Below are 14,390 nucleotides of genomic sequence, written 5' to 3'. Positions count from 1 at the left end.
AACACTGCAGCCTTCACCTGCTGAGCTGGAATTGATCCTAATTATCCTGATTGAGAGTTTTTCCTCTCAGAAATTCCAGCCAGGAAGGGTCAGATCTTCCTGTCTTTACAGAGATGATCAGAGGTGATCAGAGGTGATCAGAAATGATCAGAGGTGATCAGAGGTGATCAGTGAAGCAGAAAACAACCTCTGTCACGTTTCCATCAACAGTCGGATCTCTGGGGGGAACCTGTGAGATGATTCCACCTCAGCCTGGGATGAAACGTGAGGGTTGATGTTATTTACCCGTTGTTATTATCAGTCTTTACCTTGGGGCTTTTGGGTAAAAGTTATGTTTTTAATGTAGCATAGCGCTTAATTCTGATATTGTTGTGCTATTTACTGAAGGCCAGTTTCATCTGAAGATGGATCATCTCATTTTATGCCGATATCAACACAATATTCAGTGAAACACAACTCAATAAAAGAAAATGAAATAGAAAGATTCAAAAGAAACAAAAGAAACAAAAGCTCCTTTTAAGCATAGAATGAGGATGTTTATATAAATAACTTTTAAGCTTTAAGTAATGTAATTATATGCTAGTTCCCAGTTATCTATTAAATACTGCATTTTTCACACATTCACATTGAATAAAAATGTTTGTATTTCGCTAAGAAAGGGTTTGAATACAATCCTAAACACATTTTATGGTTTTTTTATGCCTTGTGTCCTTTTAGAGGTTCAGTTATCAGACTGATAAACCGCTGAAAAACCTCATTTTCTCTGTTTAACAGCTGAAGGATGAACTCATTTCATTAACAGACGTTTGCCTGAACAAGGAATCTATTTAACACACACACACACAACACACACACACACACACACACACACACACACACACACACACACACACACACACACACACACACACACACACACACACACAGAATTCAGGCCTGGGGGCCAACAGTGGCCCTTCCAGGGGTTTTCCTGCTGTGCTGCTGTCATGCAGATGTGACTCAACGATCATCTCCTGTATTCACAATGTGGCCTTTGTTGCAAGACCCCACCCTCCTCTACTGTACTCCATGTGTGTGTGTGTGCGTGTGTGTGTGTGTTTGTGAGACAGTAAGTACGTAATTGAGTCAGTAGGTAAGTATCCCTCCCAGCATTTCCTGTCTTACGGAGCTCAGGCGGTGTTAGCCGGGGTTAGCCGAGGCATTAGCACCTGCTGTCGCTGCTCTCACTCACTTGTCCAGACACAACAGATTTAGCTTGGAAATCAGGATTACTGCTCGTAATGTGTGCTAAGAGCATTAGTTTGGGCCCGAGTGGTTAATAGATCGTTACTATCAGGCAATAATTGAATTAAGTCTAAAAGTTTGTCAAAGTTGACCGAAACAGTGAAGGAAGTGGCACAAAATCTCTCAGCTGTTGCTGAGGCTCAGGTGCGTTGCAGAATAACACACCTGAAGGTTATTTTCTGGGTCAGTAGAACAATAAAGGAAAGTGGACCTGATCAGATTAGCCCTAATCCCGGAAAAGCAACTCATTCACAAATTTTGATGACTGCGGTTTCTCTTTGTCAGCACGTGATGACTGAACGCGTTCCTCCAGTTTTAACGATGATATTTGTGTCCCCGCGCCGGCCGAGAGTGAACGTGCGCGGCGCACGCTCGCTGAGCCGGATAAAGAATGGAGATTAACGCAGATTAATATATGGACGCATGAATGTAAAGAATGAGGCGGGCAGAGGATCACCAGTGTTTCAAGCATCTGTTCCTGAGTGAATCATCACACACACACACACACACACATAGACATATTACATCTCCCACCTCCTTACGCAGTCCCAACTAACCCCCCTGACCCTGATCTAAACCCAAATCAGTCCTTTGAAGTTGTGGGGACCAGCCAAGATGGCCTCACCTCGCAAAAATGTCCTCGCTTTGATAGTAGAATGAGTATTTTGGTACTCGGGACACACACACACGGTCCTCTCAGTGGGCTTCAGCAGGTAATGACGGCTATTTCAGTTTCTCGACTCCTCACGGAGGCCTCCCGCTGAGGCGGCTAATCTGCTCTTGTCTTGCTGTAGAATTCTCTCCCGTTGTGCACCAGCACAGCGGCCCGTGCACTAACCCCCAGGATCCTCCAGAGCGATGGCGGCTCAGGGCCACGCTCGCGGGGACGCACGCTTCCACAAACACAGGAGAAAGATTCGAGCAACAGCGGAAACAAACACGAGTCCGAGAAAATAAAGGATTTCTGAGATGCGGCAGCGAAGGTTCGGCCGCTGTGACTCTGAGGAATTCCTTACGAATTCCTTCTGAAAGCGTGTGTTGAATGAGACCAAGTTGAGAAATTGCCTGGGGTCGGTTCCTACGCTTCCTATTTGCAGCGGTGCTACCTGTCTGCCTGAAAATACGCCAGGCTGGAGATTCAGAGGAGACAAAGGGAGGTTTTTCTGCATCCTGCAGAAGTGCAGAGCATCTTAGTGTGTAAAAGACACGGGACTAATCATTCTCATTGAGGCCTATTTCCATGGAAACTCTGCACAGGGCAGTAATTTAGCCACACTAGCGACACGACACAGAGCGAGTCATTATCTTAGCGCCAGGCTAGGGCCCCCTATTTAAAGATTCACACCATGGGCGAACAATTAGAGTGCAGACCGCTGGTCTACCAACTTAAACGAGTCTGTTTGAGGGCTTCCGTAGCCATCCAAAACTTTTCCTTTCCAGCCGTGTATTTATCAGATAAATGCCAATGCTTGTTCTTAAAGATGTCACAAGGTTTAAGATTGTGACACATGTCTTCAATCCTTCTGTTCCAGGACAATCCTGCTGGTCTAGCTTGAGCTACACGAATGAGTTTGCATGTTTTCCACCCACAGAAGCATTTGCGGTATTTTTGGCTTGTTGAATTTCTGAAGTCACTAACGAACAACCTGATCTCTGTTCACAGATTTCTCCCTCTCTGGTCGCCCACCAAACACTCCGGGTTCTCCAAGGTGAGGGTCCCGTTCCGATGTTCCATGCGTGCGCGCATGCATGTGTGCGCTAACGTCCCGGGTTCTGTCACTTTCCCACTCTGCCAGGTCTTTTATGCATTTTCTTTCAAAAGAAGCTGTCAAGTTATTCTGTCTATGGGCTCACGCGAGGGACAAAAAGCATACTTTGTTTTGTTTGTTTGAATGAATGAGGGAGCGAGTGGAGGAGGGAGGGAAAAAAGGGCAGAGAGAAACGAGTGGAGGGGTAACATGTAATTTAGTGTTTGCCCCACTCTACTGTACATGGCTTTAGTCATGCTAATGCGGCTCTTTGTCGGGTGGAGGAGATAGCCATCAATCAGCTGTCAATTGGTCAATTGGAAGAGAAAAAATACAGAAAGAGAGAAAGAAAAGGCCCCTGCTGCCTCCCTCCTCGTCCTCTTCTTCTCCTCTGTTACCTAGTGGACTTGGGGGTTTCTGTCAAAGCCTGGAAGCTGGATTTGGATCGGGAGTCCAGGTGAAGGGCTGGAGGGGGAGAGAGTGAGCAAGAAATTAGACCCCACGTTTTTCTCTTTTAACGTGATAAAATCATTATTAAGCTGCACAATTGGAACTCTGCATTCAGATGATTTTTTTCTATTAAATAATCCCTGATGTGTTGCTGGAAAAATTATAAATATGTTTTATTTGCATAAACAATAAACTATACATTGAATGTTTAACAAGCCCCCTTTTTAGTATTGTAATGTATGTATAAAGTCTATTAAACTATTCATATTTAACACTCAATTTAAGCAAAAAAAAAAAAGATGGTTATGTAGTAAAACTGGGTTTGGTCAGTATAATAAATTTGTCCAAATGCATCTTTATAAATACGTCGGCGTCTCCTTGAGTTGTCGCCTGTGTGTCAAAAAGCTTCTGTTTTCTTGTTATTGTTGTCAAAAAGTATTAAAAGAAGTGTCTAATTGTGATTTGACGCCTCTGGAAACTCGCTGCGCCTCTCAGAGGGACCTGTCAGAGGAGGAAGAACCCTTCATTATGCTAGCTAATGTTAGCGCTAAGATAAGCTAACAGGCCCATTAGTGCCAGTTCATTTAGCTCGTTAGCCGAAGCCTCGGGCTGATGACATTCATTACATATCATTAGTGCTCAATTAACATGTCTCAGTCTGACACGGTGGCGCCCAATGTTACACGACACTTTTAATCATGTTTTATGAAATGTTTCTGCCGCTGTGACATGATTTATGAGTTTTACATGACATGGCGTTCATTACATTAAACAGCTGTAATCACAACGGCTGAAGGATTTCCAACGTCCGCAGCCGGAATCTTGTTCTGTCTCGTTATTGAAAAGTGGGAAGTAGTTTATTTCAAATCTCACTAGTTTTTTTTTGTTTTTTTTTTGAAGGTGAATTCGTTAAAGATGATTCTGGTTTGTCCAAGTCTGCAGAGAAAATGACGGTTTGAAAAAGTCCTTCAGGATGTGATAAAACTGAGATGGATTCTACCCCTAAATTCTTTGATTGGTAAAACTCGTGACAGATGAAAGGAAGATACTCCTGTAAAGCCTCTATTATCCATCGTTACCAAAAGAAATTCTGCTTTCACGGGTTTATTAACAATCAGTCCAGGATCATGTGGAATATTCAGAACTACCAGAGGCCGGATCTTTGTCTTTGATTTGATCTTTGTCTTTGATTTGATCTTTGTCTTTGATTTGATCTTTGTCTTTGATTAGATCTTTGTCTTTGATTTGATCTTTGTCTTTGATTTACAGCTAATTCCAGTTTCAGCTTCTTTTCTATTGGCCACCTGACAGCAGTATTTATGCAAAATCAGAAAGTTTCTGTCCGTTGCTGAAGAGAAGCAGCAGCCGCAGATCAGGCTCACATTTACACACCTACAAACTCTTTTTTCCGGCCGTATCGCGCTCGCCCGCCCACCGATCCAATAAATAGAGCGTCGTATTGATTTTGTTGTCTCCAGACTGAGCGTCTTGTAGTGTGTGTGCACGGCTGCGCGCGGGAGTGTGTAAAAAAGGATTAAGGCCCTTCCTCGGCTATAAGATACCATCAGCCATCAACCCTGCTAGTCCGCTTCGGGCTTTCCTGGCTGCCACATTGTCTATTCTGCTCCGCTATGTGAAAAATGTTGAATATCAACAATGGCTTTCAGTGGTGTATTGTGGAGTTTTTGTATGAACTAATCTTGCCTCAGTGAAAGAGACCTAGGGCTTGGACAAAACGTCTAGAGCTACAGCATTCCTCTCTGGCTCTCCCCTTGAACGCTGAGCAGAAGGCTGGGGCAGAGAAGAGGGGGAAGGCAGGCTGGAGAGGCAGGGACGGGCAGAGCCAGGCCCGGCCTGGGAGGCTGCGAGGGTGTGTGTGTGGGGGGGTGTTGCTGGGATGATGGGCCAAGAATGGGGGAATTAGGGAACAGGTGGGAGAAAAGCTGAAAGTGGAGGTGTGAGAAGGAGGAACCAGGAGCGGATGGACAGGTGATGGACAGGCCAGGAGGAGAGAGAAGAAGAAGAAAGCACCAAGCTGCTGAGAGGATGCTAAAGATGCTGCAGAAGCTAATGACACAGTCTAGAACCAGCTGACTGGACTAACGAGGACCTGGGGTTGAAAGGAAGGCAGAGACGTCTCCGGGGGTTCGTCTTCAGCAGTGGGAAGGCTGCTTCTCCCTCTCCTGCCACGGATGGAACGCTGCACGGACGTCCAATCAGACGACGGGGCAGCGGGCCTGGTCATATGACAGCCGTGACATCACTTGAAGGTAAGCTGTCTGAAAGTTGCCTGAATGATTGAAGCCACAGGGGAGCTTGTGCTGCCTCTTCCTCACACAGCTGTTGTTGTTTACTGGGACCAGTGTCCACGCTGGGCAGAGACCAGTATGAGCACAGCCTTCCGGGTTTTATGGGCACTTCCTCCCAATTTGCAGGGCAACATTTGCTGTTCGGATCATTCCGAGCGTTGAACTCGTCTAGTCTGGATTTCAGATGGATTATTAACGATATTGCTTTTTTATATGATGTCATCGATCAGGTTGTGGGTGTGTGTGTATGTGTGTGTGTTTACTTGTAGAAAACACAAGGAAATAACAGAAAATGAATGTAAAAGCTGTTTTCTGGGTTGTAGAGAAGCTTCAAATAGTTCTAGCCTACATAAGCGTAGCGTGTGTGTGTGTGTGTGTGTGTGTGTGTGTGTGTTTCGGGGGTACAATTTGAGGTCAATGCCACGGAAACCTGGAATTGTGGGATGGTTGACTTAACCCTTCACCCCTAATACACTCTCTCTGTCTGTCTCTCTCTCTTGCTCTCTCTCTCTCTCTCTCTCACACACACACACACGCACACACACACACAGAGCGTAATCGGAGGCCTCTGGTGATTTGTCCTCTCAGCTTGAAGCCCCTGTCATTCCTCCCTGCTCTCCTCACAATTACAGCCCTGAAGTGAACTAGAAAATCTGCTCCAATCTAGCAATTAGTCCTGAGGCTACTAGCAGTGTGTGTGCACGCGCACGTGTGTGTGCACGCGCATGTGTGTGTGTGTGAGTAGGTGTGTGTGTAGTGGAACCGCAGCAAGTTTTCTGCTGAAACATTGTGATTAAGGTATAAAGGTGTTATTGTCCCATCACTGCCGAGATCCTGTCCAGTCAGAAAATGCCTGAAAGACCCTGAAAGTCCTCAGATTCCATCAAATCTGGAGCTACAAGTGCAGGAATGGCGGAGACGCCGGACGTCTCGGCGGTGGACGCAGTCTCCGATGGACCGAAGTTCACTTCGACTGTTGAGAAGACAGGGCGACAGAGGCGGGTGCTGGGGCTCCGTCAGGATCTCCCAACTCGTAACGAGAGGAAGTTTGAGAGGGTGAGGGGACGACGCGGGCCCGGAGAGGAGTGCAGCGGCGTGCTGGGCAGGAGATGGCGTGCGTGGCGGCGGGAATGTTTTCAGGCCCGGGGGGGGCGCGGGCAGGCCTGACTGGACAGCGACAGAGGCGCTTAGTGCCGCCTGGCTTCTTCCTAAAGACCTGGCCTCCATCTCCCTCCGGCGTCTCCTCTTTCTCCTCCACTGCCGCTCTCTCCTCCTTTTGTCAGCTCCCTCCATCGCCCTCCAGTTCCTGCTCTCTTTCCCCTCCTGTGTTTCTCGCTCCCTTCCTTTATTTATCTCCCTCCCCTCCTGCTCCTCGCCTGGGCCATTACAGACACTCAGCGGCGGGCTGAGAGTTGGGGGTGGGTGGCTGCGGCGGTGGGACGAGGAGATTGAGCGGGACAAAAGCCCTGAGATGCGGCGGTCCGCCGAGAGTGGCTGCCTTTGAAAAGAAGCCGGACGGCGTCTTAATGCAGCGGGTGAGCGCACGGACGGAGCGGACCGGGTCTTTTATCCGCGTCCTTAAGCTGAGGCCTGTTTGGACCAAAAAAAAAAAAAAGGGGGAGAAAAGCACATCATCCTCCTGGTGCCCTTCCATCTTGTTTCATCAGGCACATTAAGATGTGATGTCGGGACATTTGGGAGCGCCGCCGAAGGCAGACGCTTAAAGTGAAAACTTTAATGTGCGTATGGGATGGAAAAGCGTGTGTACTTTTCCTCTGAGAGGCTGAATTTGCCATTAAGAATTCCCGGAACGGAGACGCCGGGAGAAGCCAAAGTGCTGGTGCACGCGTTGCATTTCAGCCATAATGAAGGCAGCAAAACAAACAAATCTGGGGGCGATAGCGCGGCGCCGCGGCCGGCGTCTCTGCCCCATCAGCGGCAGATTGAGGAGGAACGTGGGGGGAATCCATTTCTCTTTGTGACACAACATGAAGGACAAACAACACTTTTCTTTAGACGTAAGAACAGATGAGCTGAATGGATTTACTGTCCGACACCCATCTCAGTTAGCATTAATCTTCGCACCAATTATGGCAGTTTGTATTCAGCTTTATTATTCCCCTCAGATTGGGGGGGGGGGATTTCAGATGATATTTTCTGCTTACACTTATTTACTTGTGTTTGCTGCCTCTTTGTTGTGGGTGGTGTAAGAGTATTATTATGGATTTGGCTGGGAGAGCTTAGCCGCTCCACGATTCCGATATCGGCCGGACTTTCATCAAACGCAACAAGCTGCAAATCCACTTTAATCAGCACAGTCGGGCGAGAGTTCCGCGGAGCGTTGACTTAGCAACGCTTTAGCGTCCGCGCCCACGAATTTCAGGCAGAAGTTGGCAGGAAAGTCAGTGTTGTTCCAGGATTGAGGTAATAATCACAGTGAAGTAAAAGACAATTAAATGGGATATTTTTGGTTAACAGTTGGCAAAAATACTGAAATATTCTTTGTTGATGACCAGCTAATAAGCTAACAAACCAGTTATCTCATCTGGATGCTATTCACGTTAGCAGTAGGTGCGTGAAAATTGCTGCTGCTGCATAGTTGCATCGTCGCGCGACAGCAACAGCGTTTAACTCACATTTGCAGCTCATACCAAGCTCATTTCTGCAGAGCTCTCGGGTTTTATTGGTTCAGTTAGATGAAACAGACACATTGTTCCGTCCACAGCAGCATTTTGCAGCGTTGGACCCCCAGTGTCTGCGCATATTAGCAGAAGCTCGGATGGACGCTAAACAAAGAGGTTATAAGAGATGAGGGCATGGGTTTATTGCACAACAATAGTTTTATAAGGCTTAAACAGATCTGCAGCATACCTACAACAACGGCCAAACACACACACACACACACACACGCACACACACACGCATGCAGGCTCAAAAGAGCCAAATCCGACTAGCTTTCTCCAAAGTCCAGCCAAGTCCATCTACCACACACACACACACACACACACACACACACACACACACAGAAAGAGAGTCCAGTTACATCGTGGTCAGACAGGGAAACACGTACACATGTAAAATTTGATCACACAGCTCAACCTCCTGGTAAGACCCACATGGCCGACAGTGGCCCAGCGAGCATGCGCACATGCACGTGCACGTGTACGTGCGGTCAGTTCTGAGGCCTCTCGCTGCAGTTGGGGAGAGAGGATAGACGGGATGGAGGGATGGAGAGAGAGAGGATTAGAGTGATATGGAGACAAAGAACAACAATAGTTTGTCACATTTCATCAGAGAGGATTTTATAGGAAAGCTGATTTGGGCTGTGCCACCAACAAACAACCGGCGGAAGTGTGGGATTTATCGCCCAACCAGTTTGAGAATTTACATAAACTTTTAAAATGACAAAGTGTCTCCGATACACTGGTTGCATTTTCACGCCTCCATATAGCCGAAGAGGGAAAATCGGAAGTTTAAAACTCTAAACAGCCGTAATTGGTTTATTCTTGAATTAGGGCAGAAGTATTTGTTGTCATTTAAAGTCGGGACACTAAACTAAACCAGACATTAAATAAACCACAGTTCAAACCTGGAAAATGTAATTATTTAAAATGAATTGCATGAAAGCTCCATTAAACCTTTTACCTTTTAAGCTGCAACACCTGTTGGGCTTGGAAATAAGATTAAAATACACATTTTATTTACCGGAATCAAGAGACATTGGTATAATTTAACTTTTAGCAGATATAAATATAAATAACTGACAAATATCTTAAAATAAAATTGGCTTCTGCTGTTGCTCTTATACTGTCTGCAGCTTCGTCCTCCTGACATTAAAGCTGTATACTTTCAGTTTCGGCAAGCGCACCATCATCACGCACACACACACACACACACACACACACACACACACACACTGGCAGCATGTGGCAGGAAAACAGCAGGATCAGTTTGAAGTGAATCAAATGATTTAATGTTTCAGCCTCTTCCCTGGGGAAGGGAATGATAGGGGCTTCTAATCGACACCAGGTCAACAGCTTCCCCTCACACACACACATTCGCACACACACTAGCCTGTTTCTGTTTCGGCTGTCCCTCTCACACACACATGTTAGAGCCTCAACAGTTGCCAGACCAAACAAAGGCCTCTGCTGTCCCCCCTTCATGATGGATGAGCAGCATCTCATACTCAGCAGAGCTGCAGCTCCACAGCCATCGACGAGGCTCCCCCACCCCTGGAAGATGAGACTCATGGACATCGGGCCGGTCCTGAAGCAGCCAGTGATGGAGACGCACTTAATGAGAGCTGAGCGATCAGCAGGGAGTGTTTGATTAGCGTCAGCAGCAGGTGATAGACGGGACCCCAGAGGTCATCAATGATTAGGAGCAGCGTTCATCATCCAGGAGGGTTTCATGCCTCTAACTGGGCCACTTTTCTAAATATCCGCCTTTATTGAGTCCTGATATCTAAAGAAGCTGTTGAGCAGGTGGGATCATGTCTTTATTACGATGCCAGGAACCATTTTCACCGTCAAATAATTGCAACGCCGCGTTTCAGAATTGAATATTTCGTTTACTGACCTTCTGGACCCAAATCACAGCTCCAGCAGCATCTCCGTGACGCCGCCGCCGTTCTTCTCGCTAGGAGTTACGAGACCCGCAGGTGGAGGCCGCGACGCTCGGAGCCAGCAGGTGTCAGAGGCGCCGCCGTCGTGGCATTTTTCAGCGGCGAGGTGCGCCCGAGCGGCGGCGCGTGATGAGACGCCGGAGGAGACGACGGCGTCGGCGCTGAGAGAAAACACGCTGATTCCCCCGCCGGCTGTATTGTCGCTAAACGCCGCCGCTCTCTATGGACTGTAAATGATTTAATTTGAGCGCCAGATGTGGCGTTGAGATTCAGATGCTGGTGCTTGTTGGGGAGAGGGTGGGAGAGCGGGAGGGGCGGAGGAAAATGACAGGAAGGAGGGAAAGAGCTTGGCAGGCGCCGGCCAGCAGCAGCCCCGGCACTTGACAGAGCTCTCGTGACTCCGTGCGCGTGTTTCCACTCGTGCATCATAGCAGCTGAATGAAAATCAATCTGCTTCCACAGCTGCCATCTTGAGTGTCGGCGGGCACAGATGGGCCTTCCCCGCCACCCTCCCACTCGCTGGCACGCGACCAAAACAGGTCCTTCCACCACAGCCTTTCCAATCTTCTCCCCTTCTTCTCTTTTCCTCCTCCGACCTTCTTCTCTGTAATCAGGCCCCCGGGCTCCGAGGGAGAGGGGCTTTATGTCTTGCAGCGATGTCTCCAAGTCGCTCTGACAGCAGATGTGTTGGGGCCTTTCGATGGGCTCTAATCACCCTCATTGACGGCTCCGAGGACCCCGTGTTGCACCTCTGAATGGCAAATTAAAGGGGTTTTTTTATTTATTTTTTTAAATAACGCTAGTAATTGGCTAAATCGTTCATAAGCCCGGAGATCAGGCGTCTAATCTGCCGTCTGACAGGACGGATCACGAGGCCCGGGACGGCTCGCATCCGCGTGTGTTTGCGGTTCATTTCCTCGCCCCTCCGGCCAGTTTGGAGCGTAACGGCACGTTTGATTTAACACTTTGCCCATCAGATTACCAAACACTAATCGTCCCCTCCGCTGGAGTTTGTCTTAGCGTCAAGCCTTCCTGCTATCTCCTCTCCTCTCCTCTATCATCTCCCAAGCCCATCTCATCTCTGGCTTAACTCCATTAGCCTGGTAATTGGCTTTGAAAGTGGCGGTCACAGACTTGGAAGGCCACTTAATGTCCATCTCCTTCCCTCTCTTCTCCTCTCTGCTCTCCAGTCTATCATCTACCTTCCACTGTAAACAGCATTAACTAGTCCTCCATAGAAATCTGAGGCCACATTAGTGTTATCCTCCTCTCTCACCCTCACTGCCGAGCTTATGAATCCAGATCACGAGAGACGATACGGCTAAGTGGATATTTTTCTCCAAAATAGGGCCCCAAATAGCCCCAACTGTCACAGATGAATATGTAAATTCTGCGTATGGAGATTGACTTCCATTTTTTAGGCCGGCTGAAGAAACTAAATCAGTATTTAGAGGATGCGGACGCGGAAATTCAGCTCATCGCCAGAGCCGCACCTCCCAAACCCGGCCCGACCCGCAGACAAGAGCCGCGAGCGTCGCCTTCCATCTCAGAGGAGACGAAATAAAAAACCGAGGCGCTTTTTTTTTGCCTCTTTGAGGCATTTGCTGCCTGCAAATGTGCAATATAAATTCATGTTTTACCTTTGAAAAGTTTTGCCCCCGTCTCCACCTCATGACTGAGCTAAAAACAAGTGCACCCAGGATTCCCAAGCGCCTCCGACCAGCTTCGGCTCTGGCTGTGGTCGTTTGGGGGGTCATAGGTCAAGCATCAACGCGTTACTTCGTTACGCCCTGAAGACACCAAGAGTCCATTTAGCATCGCAGCAGCTCTGGGCCGCTCACGCTTTGTTTACATTAATGACTTTTCCAGCGCGGTGACGGCAGCGTCGCCCCGTGCACGCCAGGCTCCGGGGCGTCGACACCCACCCGTGAATCCGTCGCATCCCTCCGCCTCTGCTCCCCGTGTTTGTGTGTTTCCTGCAAAGCTCCCCTATCTGTTTGATGGCGTCTCGTCGGAGGGATTGTGGAAACACAGTAATTAGTTAGCGATAGCGGCGCCGTTGCTGTGAAATGATAGCTGCCCCCCCCCCCCCCCACCTCCGACCCAGGAGGGACGAATCAATCAATAACCTGATTTATTTCACGTCCTTATCGTCTAATTTAATTGCCGCCTCTGTCGTGGGGGAGGTGGGGGGGATAAACAAGCTGAGGGCGGGGTGGGGGGGAGGGGGGGGTTTGCTAAGTTGAAGGAATAACAAGTTTTATTTAATTTCTTTCTTCCTTATTGTCGTCTGCTGTGTTTTTCTGCGTGTTTGTTGGTGTTTTGCAGCAGCCTCTGCAGCGTATTTACTGCTGCAGCGCTGCTGGTTCATCACACACACACACACACACACACACACACACACACACATGCCGCCACAAATTATCAGAAAGAAGAAATTTAATTAGCAATATAAATTCCAGGCGGGTACATTTTGTGCAATTGTCTTGCTATCTTTCCAGAAATTAGTCTTTTAAAATGAATTTGCTGTATTAATCATCTCCTGAAATATTTTTGATCACTGAATTAATAGATTTGCGTTGGGGGAGCTTTGTTTTTTTTAGGTATTCATTGACATAGGTGATTGCCTCTTAATTATGACAGCATCCTCCTCCTATCTGCGCCTATTAATTCCTGTGTTGTGGCGTCTCGGCAGCCCGCTGCCTGGCCCTGTATCTACTAATTACTTCTCTAATTGAATTTGCTCTCTGTTGCCAGGCTGTTTTTTAAGTGGCTGTTTGTTGTTGGGCCTCATTGTGTCTTTGTGCGACGGCTAGCTGCTCGCCGGCGGGAGGAGGATGCGCGCGCTGCTCTCCCTCTCCGTATCCGTGTCATTGCCTATACCTCCCAGATGTACGGAACGCTTCCAGTAATAAATGAAGGAGGGAAAATTAATTAATGAGGAGCGGTAAAACAATTACGCAGCCCTCCTCCGCGGCTGCGGCCCTCCAGCCGCGGCCGGATGGCGCCGCGCCTGTATGAGGGAGCAGAATCGTCCGGAGATTCGGCCGCTTGTCCATCAAAACGCACGTCGGCTGGTCGGACGCTCGACCGTTGGTGGCGATGGTCAAGGCTGCGCGTCTGTGGGGCGGGAGGGAACCTATGGGGACGCCGTTATTGAGACCTGGCATCATTGAGCAGGGGTCAGAGTTGCGCAATCACCTGTGCGCGACATCACAGCCATCTCCAGCCGCTCGTGCTCCGTCCCACCTGCCCATCCTTCCCACTCTCCTCCAGCTTGGCGAAAACTTTCTGTTCCCGTTTCTGCTTTGATATTTATCCTCCGCCTCTCTATCAATCGCTCGCTCGTGTCCCTGTATTGATCCCCCCCCCCACCGCCGTGCGGCTCGGCCTTTGTCTTCTTATCGAGGTTTCAGGGTTTATTCTGACTGCTGCTCGTATTGACAGGCCTCTCGCTATACGGCCAACTAATGCATCCCTAATCCCACCTTTGTTACTTGGGAATGTTCTCTCTCTCTCTCTCTATCTGTCTCTCTGTCACATGCACACGCCACACAAGTGTGCGCACGGTGAAAAGAGAGCACAAGGATGTTGATCCCAGCTTTCTGTTTGCGGTGAAAGCCAGCTATCAATCAAAAGTGGCCCTCGTCGTGTGTGCGGGTGTGTGTGGGAGCGCACGCGGACGTGCACGTGTAGGGTTTGACTGACAGGCCAAATCGTGGCTGAGGACGTTTGATAAGCTCTTATTGTCGTTCCACTAACCCCCCCCTCAACACACACACACACACACACACACACCCTCCACCACCTTGATAAGAAATACATTCGACTGGAGCTGATAACGGTGTCAGGAGCAGCAAAGCCCCACTCTGAAGACACACACACGCACACACACACACACACACACACACACACACACACACACACACCTACCTCACCGCGAGAGCAGCGTGTGTCTTCAAACACGTTGGC

General features: G+C 48.4%; 1 long non-coding RNA gene across 1 annotated transcript; it reads right to left on the bottom strand.

Annotated features, from left to right (window-relative positions):
• Window positions 1–8,600: 8,600 nt before the first annotated feature.
• Window positions 8,601–14,181, bottom strand: LOC130528127 (uncharacterized). Its single transcript, XR_008951219.1, has 2 exons — window positions 10,373–14,181; window positions 8,601–8,982 (listed from the first exon to the last, which is right to left on the bottom strand). It is a non-coding gene; the product is annotated as an uncharacterized LOC130528127 (long non-coding RNA).
• Between the last annotated feature and the right edge of the window lie 209 nt (window positions 14,182–14,390).

The sequence above is a fragment of the Takifugu flavidus genome, chromosome 7 (genome assembly GCF_003711565.1).
Source record: "Takifugu flavidus isolate HTHZ2018 chromosome 7, ASM371156v2, whole genome shotgun sequence".
NCBI lineage: Eukaryota > Metazoa > Chordata > Actinopteri > Tetraodontiformes > Tetraodontidae > Takifugu > Takifugu flavidus.
Note: the sequence above shows the minus strand (reverse complement) of the source record. Positions and strands in the feature narration are given on the sequence as shown.